Genomic DNA, 25,949 nt, shown 5'->3' on the forward strand with positions numbered 1-25,949 from the left:
CTCCCGAAAGTGGTGTCTGCATTCCACTTCAATCAGGACGTTTTCCTCCCTGTTTTCTTCCCGAAACCACACTTGTCGCATCGGGAGCATCAACTGCACAGCTTGGACCTCCACAGGGCTCTCGCATTTTATATTGAGAGAACTAAGCCCTTCCGACGGTCTCCTCAGCTCTTTGTGGCTGTCGCTGACCGCATGAAGGGTATGCCCGTCTCCTCCCAACGAATTGCTTCTTGGGTGACGTCTTGTATCCGGGCATACTATGACTTGGAGCAGGTTCCCACTGGACATCTGACTGCCCATTCCACTCAGGCTCAAGCCTCCTCGGCTGCCTTCCTGGCCCATGTGCCCATTCAAGAAATCTGTAGGGCCGCTACCTGGTCTTCCATCCATACCTTTGCGGCGCATTACGCCTTGGTTCAACAATCTAGAGACGATGCTGCCTTTGGCTCAGCGGTCTTACACTCCGTGACGTCTCACTCCGACCCCACCGCCTAGGTAAGGCTTGGGAATCACCTACTTGGAATGCATAGGAGCAATCACTCGAAGAAGAAAAGACGGTTACTCACCGTTGTAACTGTTGTTCTTTGAGATGTGTAGCTCCTATCCATTCCAGACCCGCCCTCCTTCCCCACTGTCGGAGTAGCCGGCAAGAAGGAACTGAGGAGCGGGTGGGTCGGCTGAGGTATATATTCGGCGCTATAACGGTGCCACTCCAGGGGGCGCCCAGCCGACCCACCGAGTGCTGCTAGGGTAAAAAGTCTTCCGACGAACGTGCACGCGGCGCGCGCACACCTACTTGGAATGGATAGGAGCAACACATCTCGAAGAACAACAGTTACAATGGCGAGTAACCGTCTTTTTTTTTAATTGAACGATACCATTAACACTTTTTTGCACAATTCCTACTATATAGACTTTAAAAAGGCTAAATATATATATAAATAATCCATATCAGATATTAAATGCTTAAATGCATAATAGTGAAATTTACAAATAGCCATACATTTCTACCAATTAGCAAATAATTAGTATGTACAGTAGTAGTTTGTAAGGCCTAAAAATAGTTCCATGATCACAAACCATTACTTCAGTACTGGCATGTGTATTACAATCAGCAGCCTTCAGCATACTGTTATATACATTAGTGAAGTTTTGTAGATGCTTATTTTACAAAAGGAAGACAAATAAATTAAGTTGCACTGCAGCAGGCAGATGCCTGATACTAGTGGTCCACCATGGTTGGTCAAATCAATAACACAGTTTTAATTTATGATGATGTAGTTAACCACAAGCATGCACGCACCAAGGGCCACAATTCCCATTTGCTGGCCACAAAACAGCCTCTTGGTTTATCTGGGCATCCAATTGCAATTAGCACCACATGGGCATGGCTAGGCCGCCATATCACTCATTGTTAAAGTGAATTATTTAGAAGTATTGTTAAAAATGTGCTTATGTCCTGGGGCATTATATATATATGTCTTTTATGTTTTGATAATAACTCTTCAAAAATTATCATTTATATTGTCTACCTTCCCAGAAAGCTGGGGGGAGGGGGAAAGGTGATTGCAGTTTTTTCTACTGAAAAGTTGGAGCTTAGTTTTTGTTTTCCAGGGGATGAGGAAAAGATCAGGGCTTTGGAGCTGTGCTCCAGCTCCGGGCAAAAACCTGCAGCTCCACTGCTCCAGAGCTGTTCCAGCTCCGGGCTCCACTCCAAAGCCCTGGAAAAGATTTCCCAAGATTTCCCCCCACTTTACTCCTCCTTACAATCAGTGTATATTGCTAGATCTTTCTTTCAGTGCCCCAAATTCTCAAGAGGCTGATTTTGCTGCCTCTAGAGCCTGGGCAGATGCAGTCAGATGTGGGTGCCAGTGATGCCAGCATCTGTTACCGAAGGGTTGTTAGGTCCCTGATTGAGGAACTGTTTATTGGCATGGTCAGACTTGCTAATTATTGTACAGTCCCTTTCCATAGGAAAAGTTAGTTTTCTTTTATGGGGGGAAATTCTCAGCACCGTTGTGATGAGGCAAATTCCTACAATTAAAGTCAGCTCACATTTATTCTGGAGAGACTACAAATATGGCAGTGTTATTCAAGTGCTGCTTTCTGATCTTTATTAATTATTTAAGATGCTTTACTAATGTTAAGTATCAGAGGGGTAGTCGTGTTAGTCTGGATCTGTAAAAGCAGCAAAAAGAGTCTTGTGGCACCTTATAGACTAACAGACGTTTGGGAGCATGAGCTTTCGTGGGTGAATACCCACTTCGTCGGATGCATCCGACAAAGTGGGTATTCACCCACGAAAGCTCATGCTCCCAAACATCTGTTAGTCTATAAGGTGCCACAAGACTCTTTGCTGCTTTTACTAATGTTGAAATCTATCCTGGCACAATGTAGTGGGAAATGGTGTGTGTGATCCCTAGCTTCTAACGCTATCAGTTGTGTTTTGTCTCTTTTCCATTAAGAGACATATAGCTAATACTTTCCCATGATTTAACAAATGCATAACCAAAGCTTGTTTTTAAATGTTTCTCTTGATACCATACATTTCTGGACTTTCAAAGAGATGTTTTTTCAGTAGGAGATTTCAGTAGATGGCACCAGCCTCATTGATCTGTTTTATTATTTCACAGAAGGAAGACTTTCCCAGCACATCTGTCTAATCCGTCCAGCTGTTTAACCAGCCAATCAAGAGCTACTTTGGTAAGTTACCAGCTTGTAGGCTAGCAGTGATAACTGACTAGCAGTTGCAAATATAAAGTTAATGGCTTTTGTTTTGCTTTTTGTTTTATAGAGAAGTTTAAGCTTATGGTTTGACATATCACCTTTTTCTTCTGGAATAATCATCATGTATTGGTGACTATGTATTTGTAGATTGTATTGCATGCAGATTTAATGCAGAACTGAATGAGAAAGGATCAGTGAATTGAGACAGAGGCAGTTTCCAGGTAGTCAGGACTCTCATCATACAGAGCTTTATAAAACAATGCCAATAGCTTGAATTGCACTGGGAAGTGAACAGGTAGCCATTGCAGATATTCTCTAGTCCCCATGGTCGACGCCGATGAACTGGTGGGCAACTGCATTCTGCAGCAGCAGAAGTTAGAGTAGCTGCCCCGGCCAGACCTGAGGAAATCTCATGGCAGTAGTCAGAAGGTCGGGATGGTGTGGATGACCACCTCGGAGAGAGAGATTTCATTATGAAGCAGATGGAAAATCATGCTGGGCACCAGTGCTGCCTGTGGAACCATTGAGGAGCGAAAAGCGTTCTCATTGCAAACTGCCATAACAAAGGCAGGGCACTACCCCTCAATAAATAGGAATGCAACACAGCTAGGGCACCTCTCCAGCTTTCTCTCGGTTCATACTGACCTGAGTACCTGCCTTGTGAAAGCTGAGCTAACAAAGGCCCAGCCAAATCATCCATCCAGTTCTGGCTGAGACAAACAAAATCCGTAGTTAAAAGGGTGGTTGTGACTTTATGAACCGGTGACCCCACAGTGAACATCATGGGGACTAATAAATGTTGACTACTTGGCCTGTGTCTGGAAGAGCTCTAATTGCCTGGTCTCTCTATGCCTGTCGCAACAGGAGCCAGAGATTTCAAGCACCCAGACAGATCTCTTTGGTCTGCTGTGACCTTATCTCATAGCAGCATTACTCAACCTGCTCAGTCACCTTCCAGTATCTATTGCAGGGGAACAGCTGCCTGCCCAGGAAAAGACTCCCAGGACAAAGTGTAAATCCCATTTATTACCTCTAAGTGTCCCTAGCCAGAGAGAGAAGAAATCTAGGATATTAAAAAAGAATCAGCCACCTTTCCTGGTGGTTCCCAAACCAAACCGGGATCTCTCTCCACATGCTGAGTGGCCAGGTGCCCTATAAACCCAACCCACTCATGAAATTGTCTAGTTTGGTCCTGATTAATCTAGTAAAATTAGGAAGAGCCTCGGTAATCACCACCACTGCCCTAACACGCAGACACTCTTGCCCCCAGGAGATGCCCACTCTGCCTAAACATTCTAGAATGGAATGATTAGTCCCATCAGAACCCTGGTCTGAATGGACCCACCTCCGCTGACTCTGAACCAGTCCAACAAATCTATGACTCCTGTCGTGGTGGTGACGATGGTCCTAAATATGGCTTTCTGCCACCCGTATTTTGCTGGAGACTCCAGACGAAGCTGAAAGCTCTGGAAAAGAGGCGTTGAAGGAGGGAAGCCAATGGAATAAGACCCCTTTCCCACACCCACGAAATAGTTGGCCACACAAGTATCCTAGTACCAAATCCCTCTCATTTCACATCCCGAACAATGAATCTACCAGAAAATACCAACCCACCGTATTGCCTGTCTCCTCCTCTTTTCCACCCATGCCCTCCAAACAGTGCAAGTGATACTCTGCACTTAAATCAGGGATAGGAAGGGTTGAAGAAATATATCCCTTTCCTGGAAATACAGCTGGGACTGCAGTGCTTTGGGTGCAACAAACCCCGTTATTCTCACAGAAGTTGTGAATGGATGAATTACTTCCAAGAGATAAAGTAGCCAGCAATGGCCCAGCCACTGTGGAACAGCAGCCAAAGTCTTTCTTTGAATTCAGGTAGGATCTGATGAAATACACCCCTTCCAGAAACCAGGTGAATAGCAATGAATGAGGCTCTAGTGGAGCAGTGAACTTCACTGGAATCCAGGGATGTTCTTGTTTAAATGACAGAGAGCAGATGAGATGGGCAGTATTGCTTGCTGAATACCCATGTGCATTCTTCATCTTTACTGAGTAGAAAACGCACCACTCCAGCCTGTCCATCCAGATTACCTCTCAGAATCATTGGCATTGTAGGTGACTGATAATTTTGCTATAGCATTCTGAAGGTTAGAAAAATGCATGGATACCCAGGAATGCCAGAATAATGGGGAAGAAAGTGGGGGTAATAAGAAAAAACATGTTGGTTGCCTTTCAAGGCAAAATGTATACACTGGCATTCACATTCTTAGTGGCACTTACGTTTTGCAATGTGATTGTGCTGCATTTCTGTGTATTGTAATATTCTAACATTTTGAATCTGGTGGGACTTTGCATTTTGATGAGTTTCTAATAAATGACAATTATTAAATGTTGATTTCAGTATTTCAAATGGCAATGTTAGAGCATAATCGGTAGCAGTGGGTTGCAGTTTCTCCTACACAAGTGACAATCAATAGCATCTGTCATATTAGTCCTTTATTATTATTAATTATTTGCTTTCATTAACACCCACAGTGCACGCCTGCTATATGAACAAATAGGAATTCACGATCCTTGCCCTGGGGAGCCTGCAATCTAACTAGACATGTTCAAGATCAGACATCAAGTCCACATGATAGAACTAGGAAAAATTACAAGTATCCAAATGACCAGTGTTCTCTTCTAATCACTACCCCTCCTCTCTCTTCCCCCCACTAAACCATATTGCACTAATTAATATCCACTTACAATTTTTGTTCCTTTTCCAGTACCTACTTCTGCTACTGCCTGAGTTATTTGGTTTTCATGTGGATCCACAGCTCTGTGACTAACACTTTCAGAAGTACCTAAGTGAATTTAAATCTCACTGACTTTCAATTTCAGTCATGTAGGAAGTTTTGAAAATTTTACTCTGTGACTATTTGGAAATCAAAAGAAGTGGGTTTTTTCCTCCCACATCTAGTAAATATTTCTGTTTTTTCTCTTTTTCCTCTGAAGGCCATAACTATATAGCAGTTGAATAGACTAGATTTATCTACATAATCTCTTAGAGATTGAAAACCTTTAATTATTTGAATAATTCTTCTAACACTATCACCTTCAAAGATAGGACTTTAGTGAATATCTCCAATTTTGACATCGCCTCCCCATCAGAAGAGACTAGGTAGATGCGCAATAACCTATGCTAAGGTTTGCAAACAAATTGCAGAAGCTCAGAAAAGCTGGGAGATATAAAGAACAAACTGCCATTCTCTATGGAGTTCTAAATAGTGTTGAAATAGGCAAGTCACAGCAAGGAGGAAAAAAGGAGTCAGAAGTAAGATTACTGTTGAAGAAGAAAACTAGGCAGATATTATGCTTTCTGGAGCATTTTTTTAGGTGCATAGGTAGATATATGCTGCTTGTTATTACTGGCTTGTGTGGGTGGTTCTTAGATCAGAATTTGGGCCTAATTATTTAAAATTCATATTATCAAAAGTGATTCTGTTTGACTAATTTTTTAAACTAGAAACTATTTCTAAGAAATAGAAATGGAAGGTGTGTCTGAATCTGGTGCTATCCCTTTAACAATGTTTTGGGACCCAGGAGGACCAAATTTAATAGACTGTGTAAGCAATCTTGGAATAACCATTACTGAGGAGGAAGTAGCTGGTTTTGACATTTTTACACTCTCCAGTTTCTTAACGTGACACCTCGTTTGAACATCCCCTGTGTTGAGATAGGCTTTTGTCACTGACAGCAGCACCTTCAAAGTGTAAAAACCTGCCAAGGAGACTCACTCCTTGCTCTTAGAGTTGATATGGCTACTTCCACCTTTTCATGTTCTGTATGTATATATATCTCCTTACTATATGTTCCATTCTATGCATCTGAACAAATGGGCTGTAGCCCACGAAAGCTTATGCTCAAATAAATTTGTTAGTCTCTAAGGTGTGTGACAGACCCAGGCCAGTGGGGTAGAGGAGTCTGGTAGAGGGCAAGTATACTGGTCACTGGATGAGTAGTTTTCTGTTCCCTGAGTGACCAGAGCAGGGGCTGCACTAGAGTAACTAGGAACCTGCTAGAACCAATTAAGGCAGACAGGCTGATTAGAACACCTGCAGCCAATCAAGGCAGGCTAATCAGGGCAGCTGGGTTTAAAAAGGAGCTCACTGCAGTCAGGGAGCGGGGAGCCAGAGGAGAGGAAGTGCGTGTGAGGAGCTGGGAGCAAGAGGCACAAGGAGCTGAGAGTGAGAGGGTGTTTTTCTGGAGGACTGAGGAGTACAAGCGTTATCAGACACCAGGAGGAAGGTCCTGTGGTGAAGATAAAGAAGGTGTTTGGAGGAGGCCATGGGGAAGTAGCCCAGGGAGGTGTAGCTGTCATGCAGCTGTTACAGGAGGCACTATAGACAGCTGCAGTCCACAGGGCCCTGGGCTGGAACCTGGAGTAGAGGGTGGGCCCGGGTTCCCCCCCAAACCTCCCAACTCCTGATCAGACACAGGAGAAGTTGACCCAGACTGTGGAGAAGATCACTGAGGTGAGCAAATCTGCCAATAAGCGCAGGACCCACCAAGGTAGAGGAGGAACTTTGTCACAGGTGACACAAGTACTCCTGTTCTTTTTGTGAATACAGACTAACACGGCTGCTACTCTGAAATCCTTGCAGTGGGGGACTAGTAACTAGTAATCAAATACACAACACTGCATCACGGCTGACACCTGTTTAGCAGAATAATTAGGTCCGTGAAAATATTAGAAGCAGTGACAGATATTTAAGGTTGATGTTATTACAGGAAGCCTTCGCATAGGGTTTATTGCTTAGTTTGTTTAAAAGGTTTAATTTCAGCTGTTTTATGTCTGATGCTCTTTTGCTTGTTAACTGCCACACTGTAAATTGAAGGCAATGAATGAACGACGCTGTGATACATTATCAGTGTTACAGCATGGATTGCCTACCAAGAGCTGTCACAATGTTGATACAGCCAGTGCCTTTGCTTAGGAAGACTGAATTTATCACCTTACTGTGAAATTTTTCTTTCCTTAACTTGAGGCTAGGACCTTGTGTCTCTTTTATAAATAGTCAGAGGTTTGGAAGATTTTTCTCTTCTTCTCCCCCCCCCCCTTTTTTTTTTTTTTTTGCTCTAATGTGGCGTGGTTCATTGTTCTAAAGCAAAAACAGGTGTGCCATTTTCTTAAGATGGTGGTTGGGAGATGCTACCTGGTAACGTAGTGTCTGTCTTTCTGTGTTCCTTCCTTCCCCCCAGACCTTGATATACTCAGCTTCAAGCAGTGATTGGGATTCTGGTTGCAGAGCCGGGGACAGCTAAGTACTTTACAAAAGTCTCTAGAGGGAGAAGGAACCAATGTCTTGCTCCTTCCAGCAATTACGGAATTACCAAGGCGTCTGCTGAATCCCAATTTCTTACAGCCAGAGGTAACAGCCACAGGAAAGGAAGGAAAGGTGGTTTAAAGTGGGCCAAACTTGCAGAGTTTGAAGAAAGCCTCATGAGGCAGCTGATTTCTGTAGCGCTAATCTAATGTACCAAGTCACTTCTGGCTGCAGGTTTTTGTACTCTTGACAAGTGTTAGAGACAGTGTGTTCCCATGGCTTGGATTCATGAGGCTATCATAAAAATAATGAACACTTTTGGGAAAAAAAAGCGTATAGGTAGAAAGCGGGACAGTGGGCTAAGTGCTGCCCATGGATACACACATGCAGTTCCTCTGACATCAGTGTGTTTACACGTGTATCTGAGGACAGACTCTGGATCAGTACTGATAATTAGCTAACGTATGTTATTGTTTCCCCTTTTTGACCCTGCGGCTAGTCCACGTTTGGGACCCTGTGGGTATCCTAGCTGGCGGTAGAAATTGGTGGTATTCAGGTATTTATTTGATGCAGTTTTGCTTATTTACAAAGACTGTACGAAGTCCTGTGTCTCTAGGGTGACCTGATGTCCCGATATTTGGGGCTTTGTCTTATATAGGCACCTGTTACCTCCTTCGCCGTGTCCCGATTTTTCACACTTGCTATCTGGTCACCCTATGTGTCTCTGAACACAGAAAGAATCAAATAGCAGGAAACAGCTTCTTTAGCTCACAGCACCAAGAGCAGTTTTTTTCAGCCTCCGTCTCCAACCCAAAAACATTTCCAAGGTTTCTTTCAGTGCTCTTCAGGCTACCTTTCCCATTCCATCTGTTTTGTCTCACCTGAGTTTCTGTGTGATCTCTCTTCTCACACTCACACTCTTACCCAAAACAATACACTCATAAACAAGTGGACCCATCAGTCAGATCAATTCATATAGCCCAGTGGCATCATAAAAATAGCAAGTTAATTAACCCCCACATCAAAGTCACATATGGCAGCCACTCAGATCTGTCTACCAACCAGCTCCTTAGCGGTGAGGAAGACAAGGTGAGTCTCGCAGCATGCCCTGAATATTGTTAGCAAACAAAGTCTTACATACGCATAGGGCCTTGATTCTATAAACCTTGGTGACATGAATAATAATTATTTTACTACATTATAGTAACCCCTAGGAGCCCCAGTCATGGAGCAGGACCTCACTGTGGTAGGCACAGTACAAGCAGAACAAAATATGGTTCCAGCCTAAAATGCTTATGAGCTAAGTAAACTGGCTTCAGTGGGATGATTTGTACAAGTGAGCATGAGTAGGAGTGGCCCTGAGTAATTAAGGGCCCGATCCTGAGAAGTGCTAGTTGAAAGTGAGTGTGTGTGTTTTGGAGAATTGGGTCCTATATTTCTTTGTGTACCTCTCTGTGCTGCTAAAAACAAATGAATCAGTGCAGCTAAAGTAAACACTACACTTGTATTACTAGATCTGCAGAAGAGCTCTGGGTAAGCTTGATAGCTTGTGTCTCTCACCAACAGAAGTTGGTGCAGTAAAAGGTATTACTTCACCCACCTTGTCTTTTTAATATCCTGGGACCAACATGACTACAACAAGAGTGCATACTACATCTCTGTAAGTTATTAAAAATATCTGCCCTTTTCTTTTCTTTTCTTTGCTTCTTTGTGAAAGAATTGTCAATTTTATGCTAATTATCAATAGAAATTCATAACAGCCCTGAATAAAATTCAACGATGGAGGTTTATTCAATATTACATACAATTTGCATCCATACAAATGTCAGAGAGATCTAATTTTTAATGTATAATCGTTTTTAAACTTGTCCTTAAGAAGGCAGATTAATTCACATGCATATGGTGTGTGTGTGTGTGTGTAAATATATTTTCATTATAGAAACATAAGTCTGCTAGGCAGCTTGCCAAAAAAAAAAAGTTAATGACCTTTAGTCTATTTTTTTTTTGGTCTGTTACCCGCTCAGTTTAACTCAGCATTAAACAGACCATTTGGGGATAGATTTATTTGCTAGGTAAAACATCTCTATTAGGGTAGATACCTTGACTCCAGAGCAGGGAGCTTAGTCATGGTGAGTGGCTGCGTTGGCGTGGCAAAGGAAAAAAAGCATGATCCACCTGGTTGCACTTCAGTGAAGAGGGGTGTTCCCTGCTGATGCCTGAAAGTAAGGATTAATAAACTCTTTGTTATCCCCAACTGGGTTCCTGCAATGATATTATGCTACACAAACTGATAGTAGACTATACTAATGCAAACATCTTTCTTCTAGCCCGCACTACTCATGAATTCTAAGGATCCTTCTGTTTTTCAAAGTTGGTATCTTAGTCTAGGGAAGTTCAAATCTCTCGGCAGCAATATATAGCTGGAAGATGTGTGATAAAAGAGCTTTTCCTGTACTACTTTTGAGTTGATCTGGGATGACAGTACCTATTTCAGGCCCGCGGTCATTCTAAGCAGGTTTCCATGGAGATTAATGATGTCATAGAGGAACAACATCTGAATGCAGTTTGCTAAAAAGAAAGCCTAGGTTGTGTTATATTGGAGAAGTAAAGCCTGTGCCTGACAGAAAAAGAAAAGGCGAGTCCCGGCTTTCCTCTGTAGTGAAAATAATCTCTGAAAAATATTTTCTCACTAGCCTAGAGTTTATTTGTCTGTGCTGAATATGTGATGCAGTACAGCTCATGCAGTGTGGTTGTTTTCATACAGTTGATCTAAATATTGTAAGTAATTATTTCAGACACGGGACTCTGTGTTACTAGCAACTCTCATCATCTGCTTTAGTTTTGATCAGTGTTCTTTTTCATTATATATTCTGTGTGGTCTCATCTATTACCTTATTGAGCCGGTTGGCTTTCGCTGTGTGCACTGAATTGCCTTTTGTTAGGGATGATACCTAGGTTTTCCCTTAGGTGTATTTACAGTGTCATGAACATCAGAATTATAGAGTGATTCACAATCTGCTCGCTATTCTAACGCTGACGTTGCAATGGAGGTGAAAGAGCAGGAGGAGGAAAAACAGGTGAAATCAGAAAATTGAAGCACTGTACATTTAATCCCAAATAACATGATCAGGAAGTTTTGACCTCAAAATGTGACCTACAAGTACCTGAAAACTGCTACAATTGTCTGTAAAGTTCTGTATTAATTAAAAAAAATCCATCACTCCATCATGGAGAGATTACAAATAATGAATTGAATGTGTTAAAATTATACTGGCAGCAGTAAAGATAAGTACTATTAATGGATGGGATTTTTGAAGACACCTAATTCCTGTTGAAATTCAGTGAGGTTGTTGATTTGTCCCTATTCCAGGTTGATTGGCAGTTCCCTGTCAGTCAAGGACAGGTATCCAGTTGTTGCCATGGATTTTATGTGACATTACCTGACAGAATGCACCCTGCTCCTCAGTTCATCCCACAACCAGAGGGTTGGTTTGTGTTGCTTGAAAGACTCTTCCAAAGATAAAGGTATCACAAATAAAAGTAAAAGTAAGGTTTGATTTTTGCCCCTCTCTCAGTTTTGGACAGGCAAGGATAGGAAAAAGGACTTTTAAAAATAAATAAATAAAACCTGTATGGGTTTTTTGTAATTTTTCAGTCGTCTTTGTGCTAGGCTTTGTTTTCAGAATGTGAAAATTATTCTGTACTTTGCAATTGTGCCTACAATACCCAGCTGAATTTGAGGGGCACTTTATATACACTTAATAAGAGGCAGGCCGTGCCCCAAGCTGTTTACAATCTGAATAGAAAAGACACACAAAGATTAGTAGAACATAAGTATTTTCCGTGGTCTACAGATGGGGACTTGAGTCAGGAAGGCAGATTAAGTGATTTACCTATGGTCACACAGGTGGTCTCTGGCAAAGACTTGAACGCAGGTCTCCAGAGTCCTAGTTAGGACCTTGACTGCAAGACCATGGATGCTTTTGTGGGTGGGATATGGCTGAAATATCCACGTGATAAAATGATGTAATTTGCAGGATAAAGAAATGGATTCTGCAAATTTGTGGCTCACATCTGCAAAGGGGCGTATCAGCCCTTTAAGAATAAAGGGGGACAAGACCGCATTTCAGGGTGTTAGAATAAACAGAGGCTCAGAAAATGGCCTGGTAGGGGAAGAGAAGTAGTAGTTCTGGGGAAATAGGAGTTGGAGGAGGGAAGGAAAACCCCAGGACACTGTTCAGGATCAGGAGCCCTGTAATGAATGTAGGGGTCCCCTCTCTTCCAGCCGACTGGGAAGGAGCTCTTGGTAGAAGGCACTATATAGACTGCCTTCTCCTTCAGAACAGGGAGAGGTTGACAGGATAAGGAAGCCAGTGCCAAGCACCAGCCAAAAAAGGGGTGGGACTGGCAGCTTTGTGTGGACCAGACTGACAGAGAGAGAGCTCTAGGCGGTGGCTGAAGAACCAACACTAAGTATGAACCATGGAGTTATGAGCATCGTCTTATGTTGGGAGCTCATTGAGGACAGTTCGGATTATTTTATGATTAGGGACTTGGAGGACTATGTGAACTTTATTTTATATTAAACCAGCCTTGGGTAGGGGTGCCGTGAGCCACAACAGAGAAAGTATGGAGTCCTTAAGGGGTCTACAAGAGGGGACTGATGGGGGCAGGTGCCTATAAAATGACCCCTGGCCACTAGAGGGCACTCAGTAAGCGGTCATCTAGCTACAGAGTATTTCTTATTCAGATGAGTAATTCCATTGATGGCTCCTTACGTGAGCACGGGCCTACTGATAGGAATCATGATTTGCATGATGAAACAGCTAAACATTTCCTCCTGCACAAAGAGGGGGCCCATTTAGGCCACTAATTCTAGAACTCTAAACCTGTGTGACACTAAGGGTACATCCACACTACCTGCCGGATCAGCGGGTAGCGATCTATCTATCGGGGATTGATGTATCGCGTCCCGTCTAGACGCGATACATCGATCCCCCGAACATGCTCCCGTTGACTCCAGAACTCCACCAGGGCAAGAGGCGGAAGCGGAGCTGATGGGGGAGCTGCAGCCGTCGATCCCGCGCCATGAGGGCGGGAGGGAAGTCGAAATAAGATATGTCGACTTCAGCTACGCTGTTCCTGTAGCTGAAGTTGCGTATCTTACATTGACACCCCCACACCCCCAGTGTAGACCAGCCCCAAAGGGCAAAATGTATACTGCATCCTACATGTTATACCACGTTATACTGCATCCCCCTGTGCTGCTACTTCTAGGTGCAAGAGTGTGATATAGTAGTGTGGCAGCCAATTGAGTGCAGAATTTTAGCTTTAAGTAGAATTCCTTTTTTTTTGTTGCCACTGTAACGTTGCTGCTTTCTGTAAAAACACACGCACAAACACGTGTAAGCAAAATAGCTCAAGTAAAGATGATAGACAATGTGAAGTCTGATTTCTATGTGGGACAGACTCCTGAGTATTAAGTATGTTATAGCCTTGTCTTAAAAATATCTCAACTATGTTGGATGGTCCAAAATGGTTCCTGCTTCTGCGACTTGGTGTTATTTCCTCATTGTGTATCTAGGCTGTTTTTGCATACATGTGTTATGGATCTAGTACACAAGAGGTGCAACTCCAACTATGGAGAATTTTTGAGAGACCTTCTGCAAATAGTTCACAAGGCCATGCACTCCACAGCTGATGTTTCGATATGAATAGTCTGCTTTTGTATTTTCTTTGTCAGTTAAACAGATGTTTATACCATTTGAGATAACTGCTTATTCAGAAACCAGCCAACTACACTCCTAGGTTTACATTTCAGGGGGAGAAAAGCCCCTTCAGGGGAGACCTTTTGTGTCAGATTTCCACAGCAAAGGACTTTTTTCCCACTTAAGTTCTAAATTTCTGAAAAATGAGATTAATACAGCAAGAGAATAGCCTACATACTCAGTCTAACAAACCAGCTGACAACACCCTCTGATAATCAGGACAAGTTAATACATTCCACATGTTCACTGTTCCAGTTTTTCAGATTGATAATTTTTCAAAATAATCAAAGTAAGTTTCCATTTGCTTATCTTAATTTTGAAGGAAATGTTTGGTGCTATCAGGCAGTGATGCTGCTGCGAAGAACAAAGCTGAAATAGTTTTTGATAATGTCCTCTGAGGAATAGGCCACTGCTGTACATGTTATTTGAATGGAGCTGCTTGTTCTTACTGGGCTCTGAGCACTTTCAAAAAATCTAGCCACTTCATTCAGGTGCCCAAATGAGAATAGATTCTTTGGAAGTATTTGGTCCCATTTGTAGGTGCTGAGCGATTTTAAAAATCTGGCTCTTAATGTATAATATTTACTCTCTGTTTAATTGTTGTACGGTAATATAGCAGGTGTGCAAACATTCTTTGCTGTGATGTTGCAGCTATCATTTTTTCTGTAGCACTTGATTTAAAGAGACTGTCCTGGGATTACCTACTGTCATACAATATGTTCATTTGTAGATCTAAATATCATGAATTAGTGTCTAGATTTCTGTCTCTCACATCCTCAGCAGCAGTTGTCTTGATGCAGGAATTGAAGCATAAGCATGCTAGGTTCAGACTGTAGCTGTGTTCTTGGGAAATTAAAGTCTAAGATAATGCTTTGTAATGTGTAGTAGTGCTGAGATACTTCTACAATTGGTAAATTGGCAGAGAAAAAACAGTGAATGTAAAAGTATATGATTGTTTATACTCTCTTCTTAAGCACATTTCCTCACAAGAGTAATTTTTCATATCCACTGAATCATGAAGATGGTTGCATAATTGATTGGCATTTTACATGTAAGTATTTTCCAATCCATCTAAATCCTTCCCTTCAGTGATGACTTCTGACTTGGTTTCTGTCACTAACATGCCATATTTGGCAATGTTTTGGTATGCTAAATTTACTTGAATAATTGTCTGACCAAGTATAAAGTAGCTGCTCAGCAAATGTAGAGGAAACAATCACTGAAAATCTGCAGCTCAGCATGACATCTTATATTGTTTTCTGTAATTTGCCATCGAGGAGAAGAGTGAGAGAGACAAGCTATTCCATATAGGGTTACAATATCTTATATACCAGGTAAAGTAATCTGTTAAATGTTTTCATATGTAATGTAAAAAAAGCACCAGGCTTACTGAACACTTAAACACGTCACTGGGTTTTTCTCCCCTAACAAACACAGCAGAGTTAATTTTGTACTGATTTTATACAAAGGTTGTGTTTAGTAGTCAGGTTCGTGTTTATGAAATACAAAGAAGGGAAGAACACCAGGGCAAAGGCTGCTCTCAGTCCCCTGGTAAGCTATAATCTCCTCTGCCACACCACATAAGCAAATAACTGCACCAGGACCTCAGCAACCTGCTGGCCCTTTATGCATCTGAGGGGACATGCTTCTGGGTATTGAGTAGTATAGTCATCCAGTGCCAAGATATAGCAGTATCCTGAGTGACCGTGCTCCAGAGGACCCATTATGCCCATGGCTATCAGGAGAAAGGTACATCTATTATTGGTAGTGGAATAGGGGGTACCTGATCACTTTTTTCTTTTCTGGGGCTACTATCTGGCTTTCAGAACAGGCTCTAATACAGTCATATACCTGCTGATACATGCCACACCGATAAAAACGTCTCACTACTCTAGCATGTGTTTTTTTTTTTTTCCTTTGCCCTAAAGGTCTGTCCACACTGAGCTGCGGGTGTGAGTCCCGGTTTGAGGAGACATATTTGCTCTAGCTTTGATGAAGCTAGTATGCCAAAAATAGAGAGTAGCTGTAGCAATGTGAGCAGCGGGAGGGGCTAGCTACCCCGAGTTACGTGCCTAGGGTCTTGGTTGGGCCTGTATTTATGACAGCTAGCCCTTCTCCACGCTTGCGCTGCTGTGGTAATACTCTATTTCTAGCATACTAGCTTGATGAGAATTAGCCGCGAGTATGCCTTGAGCTGGGAATCGTACTTTCAGTTCAAAGGCTAGACATACCCTGAGTGTCCAGCCCAAGGATTAGCATGTCCTGCTTTCAGGACCATTTTCCCTTACAAACTTTTGGAATCCTTTCCTTGTCAACCCTTAACACAAAGTAAATCACTTTCCAACACATGCTCTTGATCTGTCCCATCTGACATAGTTTTTATCCCTTCTACGAGTACTCCATGAATGTTAACCATTTCTAGGGGTTGAAGGAAAATCTTTATTTTGAAGTTGTCCCAACTTTAGTGGTATATTCCACACATTGTCTACTTCCAACTCCCCTTCCCCTGACAACCCCCACGTTGGTGCCTCCTTACCCACGTTGGTATTTCTCCCATCTCCTCCACATCTTGTTTTCTCCCCCCAAAAAAGAGCATGGTCTAACTCAGAGAAGGAAATTCCTCCTCCTTTCTTGACCTGTGATCTAGTCTCCACACCGACACTGGGTTTTCAATTAGTAAATCTGCTAAAACAGGGAAATCTATGGGAGATTTGTCACTACTATCAGCTACATAAAATATTGCTGGCTGCTTATGCCAAGAAGCACCCTTATGGTGGTGTATACCCTCCTATCTCCATGTACACAGACTCCTTTCCTAGTTCTCTCTTGATTTAAGTCTTTCACAGGAATCTAGTGGGCTATGGTCTGGGATCTTCCTGTATCCAATAGAGCGTTTACTACTTGGCCATTCAAGTAACAGAGCACATTTGGGACACTTTTCTTGAGAGAAATCCTCCGAGGGTATATAACATAGGTTGGTAACTTTTGATTTCTTAATAGGTGAGGCTGACTACAGTAATAGCAATTTAACAGCACCTTTTCTCTACTGGATTTGTCTCGGAGAGTTCCTCTTGGATCTGTTGATTTGAAAATGTTTAATTTTAGCAGATCAGAGAATCATGGACTTTAAAGTCAGAAGGGACCATTATGATCATCTAGTCTGACCTCCTGCACAATGCAGGCCACAGAATCTCACCCACCCACTCCTGTATTAAACCTGTGTCTGAGCCATTGAAGTCCTCAAATCATGGTTTAAAGACTTCAAGGTGCAGAGAATCTTCCAGCAAGTGACCCGTGCCCCACGCTGCAGAGGAAGGCGAAACCCCCCCAGGGCTTCTGCCAATCTGCCCTGCAGGAAAATTCCTTCCCAACCCCAAATATGGCGATCAGCTAAACCCTGAGCATGTGGGTAAGACTCACCAGCCAGACACCCAGGAAAGAATTCTCTGTAGTAACTCAGATCCCACCCCATCTAACATCCAATCACAAGCCATTGGGCATATTTACCGCTAGTAGTCAAAGACAAATTAATTGCCAAAATTAGGCTATCCCATCATACCATCCCCTCCATAAATTTATCAAGCTTAGTCTTGAAGCCAGATATGTCTTTTGCCCCCACTACTCCTCTTGGAAGGCTGTTCCAGAACTTCACTCCTCTGATGATTAGAAACCTTCGTCTAATTTCAAGTCTAAACTTCCTGATAGCCAGTTTATATCCATTTGTTCTTGTGTCCACATTGGTACTGAGCTTAAATAATTCCTCTCCCTTCCTAGTATTTATTCCTCTGATATATTTATAGAGAGCAATCAGATCTCCCCTGAGCCTTCTTTTGGTTAGGCTAAACAAGCCAAGCTCTTTGAGTCTCCTTTCATATGACAGGTTTTCCATTCCTCGGATCATCTAGTAGCCCTTCTCTGAACCTGTTCCAGTTTGAATTCATCCTTCTTAAACATGGGAGACCAGAACTGCACACAGTATTCCAGATGAGGTCTCACCAGTGCCTTGTATAACGGTACTAACACCTCCTTATCTCTACTGGAAATACCTCGCCTGATGCATCCCAAACCGCATTAGCCTCACATCTTCCCTTGTTACAGATGGTAAGCTTTCTATTGCATTCACAGCATTATATGGGATGGGTACATCTTCTTTCTTCATTCCAAATACAGAACAGAAATATCTGTTCAACGCTTTTTCCTATTCTACATTACAGTTTACAGTTTTAACTTCTGTATCTAACTATGGACCTCTACCTGGCCCAAGGTTTTTCGTTTTCCTAATATGTATAAAAATACCTTCTGATTATCCCTAAACCTGTTGGTTTTTGATATTTCATTGACGCCTTTGGCTTCCCTTATCAGTCACTTTCGTCTTTTAACTTGCAATTTATATTAATTACTATTTACTTTCCCCTTTTTCCATCCTTCATGTATTAATTTGTTTTATTGCTGCTTCCACATCTCTTTTTAACCAAAATAGCTTCTTGCCCAGCATCACCTTTTTTGTGTTTGTGGAATTGTGGCTTTTGGGGCATCCAGTTGGACATCCTTGAACAATACCCAGATTTCATTAACACTTCTCACTTACATTTAAAGTTCCCAGTCAGTTATACCACCAGTTGCTTTAAGATTTGGGAAATGGGCCCTTTTAAAATTCCAGATTACTGGTTGGCACCATAATCTGTTTGCACACAGGATCATGATCACTGGTACCTAACCAACGTCTAATTTTTAGGTAAGCTCTTAACGTTACTTTGGCTATCAGAATGAGGTCTAATATTAAGGTAGCCTATGTTGGGTGCAGGACTCTTGGTGTCTAAGGAGGAGCAGGGGAGGGAAACAGGGAGAGGATTTGAAGAAGGAGTTGAAACTAGTGTATAAACCACAGGGATTGTAGGAACTGGATTTGGAAAAGAAGGAAAAGCAGAACTGTTTGGCAGGGATCTGTTTGGCAATAGTTATGAAGAATGATTTTATAGCAGAGGAGTTCTCCACTTGTTTATTAGTTATTGAGAACCATCTCAATCAAGCTGGAATTGCAATTTATTCCTGTAGGTTCTCAGCACTTACAGCACTCCTTTCCTTTTCAACTTCTGTAAGATTGCTCCAAGGAATTGCCTTTCTCATGCTAGAGACCATGACGTGTGACTGCAGACAGCACCAAACAGACCAACAAACCAGTGAGAGAAAAAAAGTCAAACACTATATTAGTCTCTCATCATACCCAGATACACTGTGCAGAGAATTTGAGAGCTTTTAAAAATGTGTACTTCAATAGGTACAGACCTGCTTGATTTAATTTACTTTAAAAACTCATATGTAGACTTCAGTGTTTAGAAGAGTTGATGAGAAAGCAATGAAGAAAACAGCAAGGGTATTTTGTCTTTAGTTTTGATACGTAATATCCATGGAGAGGAGAACTCTGTTGACTTAAGGTGATTTAATTTTTTTCCGAACTGAAAATGTTCTTTTATGCTGCAAAAACTAGTTCCTTGTTGACGGGATTCCAAAATACATGTTTACATAGTAGATTGGCTGTAAACTTTGTATGGCTATTCAAATAATTTGCAGTATTGTGTTTTATAAGGAGGACATGATGGCTCTACCCACAAAAATATGCATTAATCACTTGCTCCTGCAAAATCCTCCATTTACATGCACAAATAAATGTGCATGTAGATGGACAGTTATACTGCATTTACCTGAAAGGCATGCATGGTACCTTTTTGTATACAAATATAGATACTTACAGACATAACTATCAGAGGGGTAGCCGTGTTAGCATCCGAAGAAGTGGGTATTCACCCACGAAAGCTCATGCTGCAAAACGTCTGTTAGTCTATAAGGTGCCACAGGATTCTTTGAGACATAACTATGTTGCTTTTCTTTTTAAAATTTGGCTCCACAAGGTTAAGATGATTAAAATCTCAGATTTTGTTTTATCATGAACAATAGGGTCATTCAGTGTCACTACAGAGCAAATTAGTGAAGTAAAGCAGGAATTCTATTCCATAGTAAAATAAAAGAATATTATACACACACACAGGGGTAACTGCTGTCTCTCAAATTTAAAACTCAGCTGAAACATCATTCTGGGAAGAAACTAATTTAGCACCCCTTGGAAGTTATTCAGTTACATATCTTTGTGTGTCAAAGAAAATTGTTTGAAAGAATGTTTTTGGCTCCAGCCTCTAGCTTCTTTCAGTAACAAATATCAATATAATAAATAAACAGTGTTTCCATTTGGCTATACAGCGATTTTTGCACTTTCAGCTGGTGCTTAATGAAATAGGAACATCAAAGGCCCAGATTCCGGTGACAAATGTGTTCTTTTGAACTCAAATCCTTAGAGGCTGCAGGTGCTATCTTTGCAGAAGGCTGAACTAGTCAGAAGATAAATCAGCTTGCTGCAGAGAGCCCAGCAAACCCTGTAACAATCCAGCACAGTGGTAACCTGAAAAACGACTTTGGAGATGTGTGATGCCATGAGTGGGACTGAAGATGGAGGGTCAGATTTCAGTAGGGGTCAAGAGGGTCAGTTCAGCCTGACATCTGGAGTTCAGGTTTGCAAGCTGGAGACTAGGCTGCCACTAGGCAAATACCGGCCTCTCAACCTGCTCAGTAAAGATCTCTTTCCTACAACTCTGCCTGCCTTCAGATCCCTCATTGCTAATGAAACATGAAGGGCCTTAAATCAAGCTTCCTGAATGCAATATGTTGTGCCTGTTAAATATGGGAGATTATCATTTTGGACCGGGGGTTGGGGTTGGGAGAGGGGGAAACGTCTCTCACTGAACAGCCAGAGAAGCCTGCAGTGCTTCCATGGGCCAGCATGACCGTCACAGAGGGTACTTGCTGCTGCTTAGGGCCAAAACAGATGTCTTCCTTAGAGTGGGATACACAGGCTGCACTTTCAGTCCCTTTTCCTGGTCTTGAGTTATCTAGATATTGAGTCATGGAAAGGGAGTGACTTTTCCTGTTGGATATTGGAATGATACTTGGCCCAAGCTTTCTCTTGGTGGAGAATTTTGCCATTCACTTCAATGAGAGCATGATTAGGAAATTACATATTCCAGAGCTCTGTTCAAAACAGTCTCACTGTGAAATTGCAGATGGGGCTATTTCCAGAAGTCTGCCCACCTATGCTTGTAGAACTAGAAGTGTTTTGCCATTCTTCTTCCTTTAAAAAAAGGAAATCAATTCTGCATGCTGGCTAGCCAGTCAGACCAGACTTATGTGCCTTTTAAAGATTTTGCTGATGGAATTCTTCAAAATACCATTTCACATACAGTCCATGCAAATGAGATAATTAGCAGGCTTTGCTCAGACTTCCATGAGTGTTGAATATTGGAACAGAACAATTTAATTTTTTTTAACATATTCTCCTGGCACTTTTGCAGTTGGAATATGTTGCTCTAAAGTATCCCTTGATACTTGTTTCTTGGCAGTGTTCCAAAAGGAGCTGAGCAGAGTTAAAAGCCGCTGGCATAATTTAGGGTTTTCCTTCCTCCTCGTGTCATATAATTCTCTTCTTTCATAGGAAGGAGCTAATCAATTTCTCTCACTGTTTAAAATGTGAATCAGGTGCTGTTGCTTGCCCTAAATATACAGCTGTTCAGTTTAGTGGCAATATCCAGGGGAAGTAGTTAAACTGAGGTGAATCGATCATATTAATCTTAATTCTTACCTTCCATTTAGCTTTTGTTCATTTTGTTACATAGGGTCTTTGGTTATTTTCCTTCAGTGTGCTTTCTAATTCAAGGCTGTGATTTCCCCGACTCCCGCCCGGTACATAGTGTCAAGATACCCACTAAATTTGTTACACATGATTGCAGAGGGCCATAGTGTGCCTTGATTTTCCATTGAAATTCCTCCAACATAGTTAATGTTTCTAGGATTAAAGAACATTTGAATGGCAACTAAGTGTAAATATTTTAAACCACAACAAACTTTCAGTCGTGTCCAAATTAAGTAATCAACCAAGAATCAAAATGATCAAAGGTTGCTGGTTTTCCTCAGTAGTAAGGTCCTGATCCTTCAAACACTTATATGCACGCTTAACTTTACCCGTGTGAGTAGTGCCAATGTCATGAGTGGGATGATTCAGTAGAGTTAAACATGTACACATGTTTGCAGGGATGGAGACTAAGGGCCAGATTTTTTAAAGGTGTTTAGGCACTTAAAGATGCAGATAGGCACGTAGGCACTTATGAAAATCCCACTAGCTGCCTTACTGTATCTGGGGGTGCTAAAATACCTTTTAAAATCAGGCCTTACATGATGAAGGAAAACATATGGATGAACGAAATAAATGTAGTAATCTACACACCTGCCATATCAATTATAACTTTGTACTGAGCTTACTTAAAAAAAAAAAAACAGACTTCAAATTGTTTAAAACAATTACAGTTTTACTATTAACGACACTGAAAATGCATCTCCTCCCCACTCCCCTCCCCCAATAATTGGTGAACATCATGCAAAAATATATACTACAAGTTCAGGGGATCAATTATGTGTGTGTGTTTGGTAATTGTAAGTGACTTGTGTTCTTCCTTAAGGATTAAGGCCTGAGTTCAGCAAGACACTTAAACACATGCTAAAATTAGTCTCTACTCACAAAGCAGTTCAGCACGTTTCAATCCCCTAGACCAGTGGTTCTGAAACTAAACAAAAGTGCCTGAACAAGTGGCGGCCCTACTTTGAGAACTACTGCCCTAGACTTCAACAGCATCAGTCATCCTGCAGATGCTTCCATGAATAGATAACCATTTGTACAGGAATAGTTCAGTAAGTAGAATGGAACTATTCTGATATGTAAATAGACTTGTGTGTGTTTTCAGGGTTGCGGCCCTAGATTGCTACCCATACCTCTATTCCCAGTTCAGTATATCTAGGGAAACAATTATATTTCTCAATTTACTTGCATGTTTTTAATCTGGGCTGCGAATAAAATGAAGTTTTAGGCCATAACTCTACTCGTGCGAGTATCCGAATGTACTGAAATAGAAAAGGGATTCCGCACCCCCTTTTTTTTTTTTTGGTTTGCTTTCAAACAGCTGGTTTCAGCTAAAATGAGAAGTGCAGGCTTACACTAGAGTGGTTTTATTAGGATCCTTGAGCAGTCAGTATTTTTTAAATTGCTTACAGTGAATTCAAAAGAGGCCATTTTAAAAAGAGTTTATAAATTGGCTGTTTTGAACTGTAATTATGTTGCAGAAATCATGTTTAATGCAAGTGTTTTACACATTTATTTTCAAACTTTTAACTCTCCATTTTGCAAGCAAAATGTTGCACAACTAAATAAGTGTGTATATGTGTATGTGTATATCCACATCTATATCTGAGGCACTGGCTTTTCAAACGGACTGCTCTCCACAGGCCCAGTGTGTGCCAGTAGCTTGAACTATAACAGTGCACACACATTGGTCATTTCTTACACAGCAGGCACCCACTGATTTCAGGTCAGACTGTAAATCCGTTATTTAGTATTTAATTACAGTTTGCATTTCAGCAAAATGTGATTGTAAAAAACCATTGTTAACTGGTTAGAATCCTTAAATTAACATCTACTGCTGGAATTTTCAAAGGCACTGAAGAGAGTTAACTCCTTTTGGCTTCTTTGAAATGAAAATGAGTCAACTACTAAGGCAGGTCAAATATTAAACCCAATGACTGACTGACTTTTATAATATGCGAAACAGAACAGCAGGTGGTTTATGTGACTGTATATTAACTAATGGGATTTGTGTGCCCCTGTTTATTGATTAAAATTACACTAGATGCAGCTAAGGGAATCTGCCAGGGGTTTTTTGAGAGGAGGATGTGATCTGGCCCAAATTTGCTCAAAAATTACTTTTGAAAGACAGTAACAGCTGCCAAACTCATTTCATTTCTGTAGAATGCATTGATTTGCTCTCTTTTAAAAGAGAGATGTATTCACTTTAAAAACACACATACAGGTGTTTGGGGTAATCTAATCTAAATCTGAAACGTTATTTGATTTACAAAATGTGTTGACATTCACATGCACTGAAGTTCCCGAGACCAACAAAGCTACATTAAATTAGATATTGATTAATGGGGTTAATAAATGTTGTTTACAGATTAAAACACAATAATAGCTAACTCCTTTAGAAACAGTCGCTTTGCATGTATTGTATCTGACTAAACCCTGTAGCTGCTAAAAGCAGTTTCTGGGAGTATGGCAAAACAGCTTTGTTTAATTAAAAATAATCCCCAAATGCCCTTAAGAAACAGGCTATTTGGAACCTTTATTGACAGAGCATCAGAAGATAAATCATTATTTTGGACCTTTGAGTCATTAAATGCTGAATTTAGACAAATCTGTTAATTTTATAGGGTCAAATAACTTGAGGTAAAATTCACCTTATTTGTTTCTGTTGATACAGGTAATAAAAACTGCAATCATTGAGTTTACAAAGCATACTGAGTACAGCGAAAGAACATATTATTGAGAATAAAATGAAAATTAGACTAGATTTTATGCATAGTACTTTGGGTTACAAATAGCCTAATCCTTCTCAGCAGTAGTCGTCAATCTAATTATGCTACTGAATATGACTACATTTTCACAATAATTTTAAAGAACATTTCTGTTCTTATAAGGTTTGTCCAGTCTTCCTCCCCCTTCCTCCACCAGTTTTTGTAATCAGTAGAAAGACAGATATTTCCAAAGTCCAAATATCTAAATCTTGGGGCCATTACAAAGAGGAAAAAGAGGTTATGGAAGTCAGATTTCCATGCCATTACTATTCTGGCAAATGGTCTATGTACACAGTCAAAAAAAAACCAACCAAAACCCAACCCTATCTAGTCAAAGAAGCGTTGGTGAGATTTCGTGACACCAGAAAGTCCAAAGGGCTTACACGAAGAACATCTAATAAAGGTACCGTTATTTTTCAGGGCACTATGAAGTTACTCAAAGGTTTCACTGTTACTATGAGCAAGAAGAGCAGCAGATTATGTTGTACTGTGTCACAAATAGTCTGGAGTACATCTTGGGAAAATGGCTGTGGATGCAAATAGACACTCCAGGAATAAGTTAAAAATGGGACAGAAATGTTATAGTGACCAAGAATACAAATACAATAGAAAATTGATGCCATTCCAAATATTACTTAGCTTGACACCATGGGCTAGATCCAGAAAAGGATTTAGGTGTCCAGAGATCTCTTTAGGGCACATCTACTGAATTAGGCCCGAGAGAGAGAGAGAGACACACACACACACCACACACACACACTCTGCTGCTTTTTTACCCAATAGATGAGTGGCTAGAACACTCCGTTAGGGTGTGGGAGATGCAGGTTCAGAGCCGCACTGTCTGAGAGGAGCAGGGACTTCAACCCAGGTATCTTACCTCCCAGGTATGTGCTGTATCTGGTGGGCTATAGGGTACTCTGAGTGAGTCTTTGGCAGTCTCCCCTGTTGAAGCTGTTCCATGTTGTATGAAATACTTCGGTATTCAGTGGGGACAGCGAGAAAGCGAGCATGGTTCCATAGCCCAGTGGTTGGGGAACTCCCCTGGGATGTGGGACTCCCTGCTCTAATGACTATTTAAGTAGTTTATACAAAGCACAACAGGGGATTCAACAGGAGAGATTGAGAGTATTCCTCTTATCCCCTACATACACCCCAAAATAATGCCAGGCCAACACCCTTCCCTGCAGTTGCACTCTATCTCTCTCTTTCTCTCTCCAGTCAGGTCACTACACTGTTTCCTCTTCCAGGGTGATCTTTTAGGGCCTCTCTCCACAAGCAGCCGTCACACCCGCAGTCCTATGTCACTCCCCCAGTGACTGTGGCAGTCTTTGCCTCTACTGCCCTTAACAATACCAAAGGTGGTAGGGGGAACCCAGGCCCACTCCCTACTCTGGGTTCTAGTCCAAGGCCCTGTAGTGAACACTTAAGGTCTGCAGCTACAACAACCATACCGCTCTCACCCCAAGCTCCTTCCTACCATGCTCCTTCTCCCTTACCTCAGGGAGAGGGACTGTAGGGAGGAAGTCTGCAGCCCCTCATGCTGTTGCTGGTCTCCTGGTTTTCTAGATGCCCCACTTGTTCCCTCACAGGTGAGCTTCCGTCTAATTAGCCCCCTCCACACAACCTAAATCTCCCCTAT

At 41.6% G+C, this 25,949-nt stretch overlaps 1 protein-coding gene across 2 annotated transcripts in view; it reads left to right on the plus strand.

Moving 5' to 3' along the window:
- The window catches only part of PLCB4 (phospholipase C beta 4), a 407,328-nt gene that overhangs the window by 193,964 nt on the left and 187,415 nt on the right, over positions 1–25,949 (plus strand). For both annotated transcript variants that reach the window (XM_039530679.1, XM_039530678.1), the window contains one exon: positions 2,634–2,703. The gene's annotated coding sequence lies outside the window, so the exon portion shown is untranslated. The remainder of the gene's footprint in view (positions 1–2,633; positions 2,704–25,949) is intronic.

The sequence above is a fragment of the Mauremys reevesii genome, linkage group 3 (genome assembly GCF_016161935.1).
Source record: "Mauremys reevesii isolate NIE-2019 linkage group 3, ASM1616193v1, whole genome shotgun sequence".
Classification (NCBI taxonomy): Eukaryota; Metazoa; Chordata; order Testudines; family Geoemydidae; genus Mauremys; species Mauremys reevesii.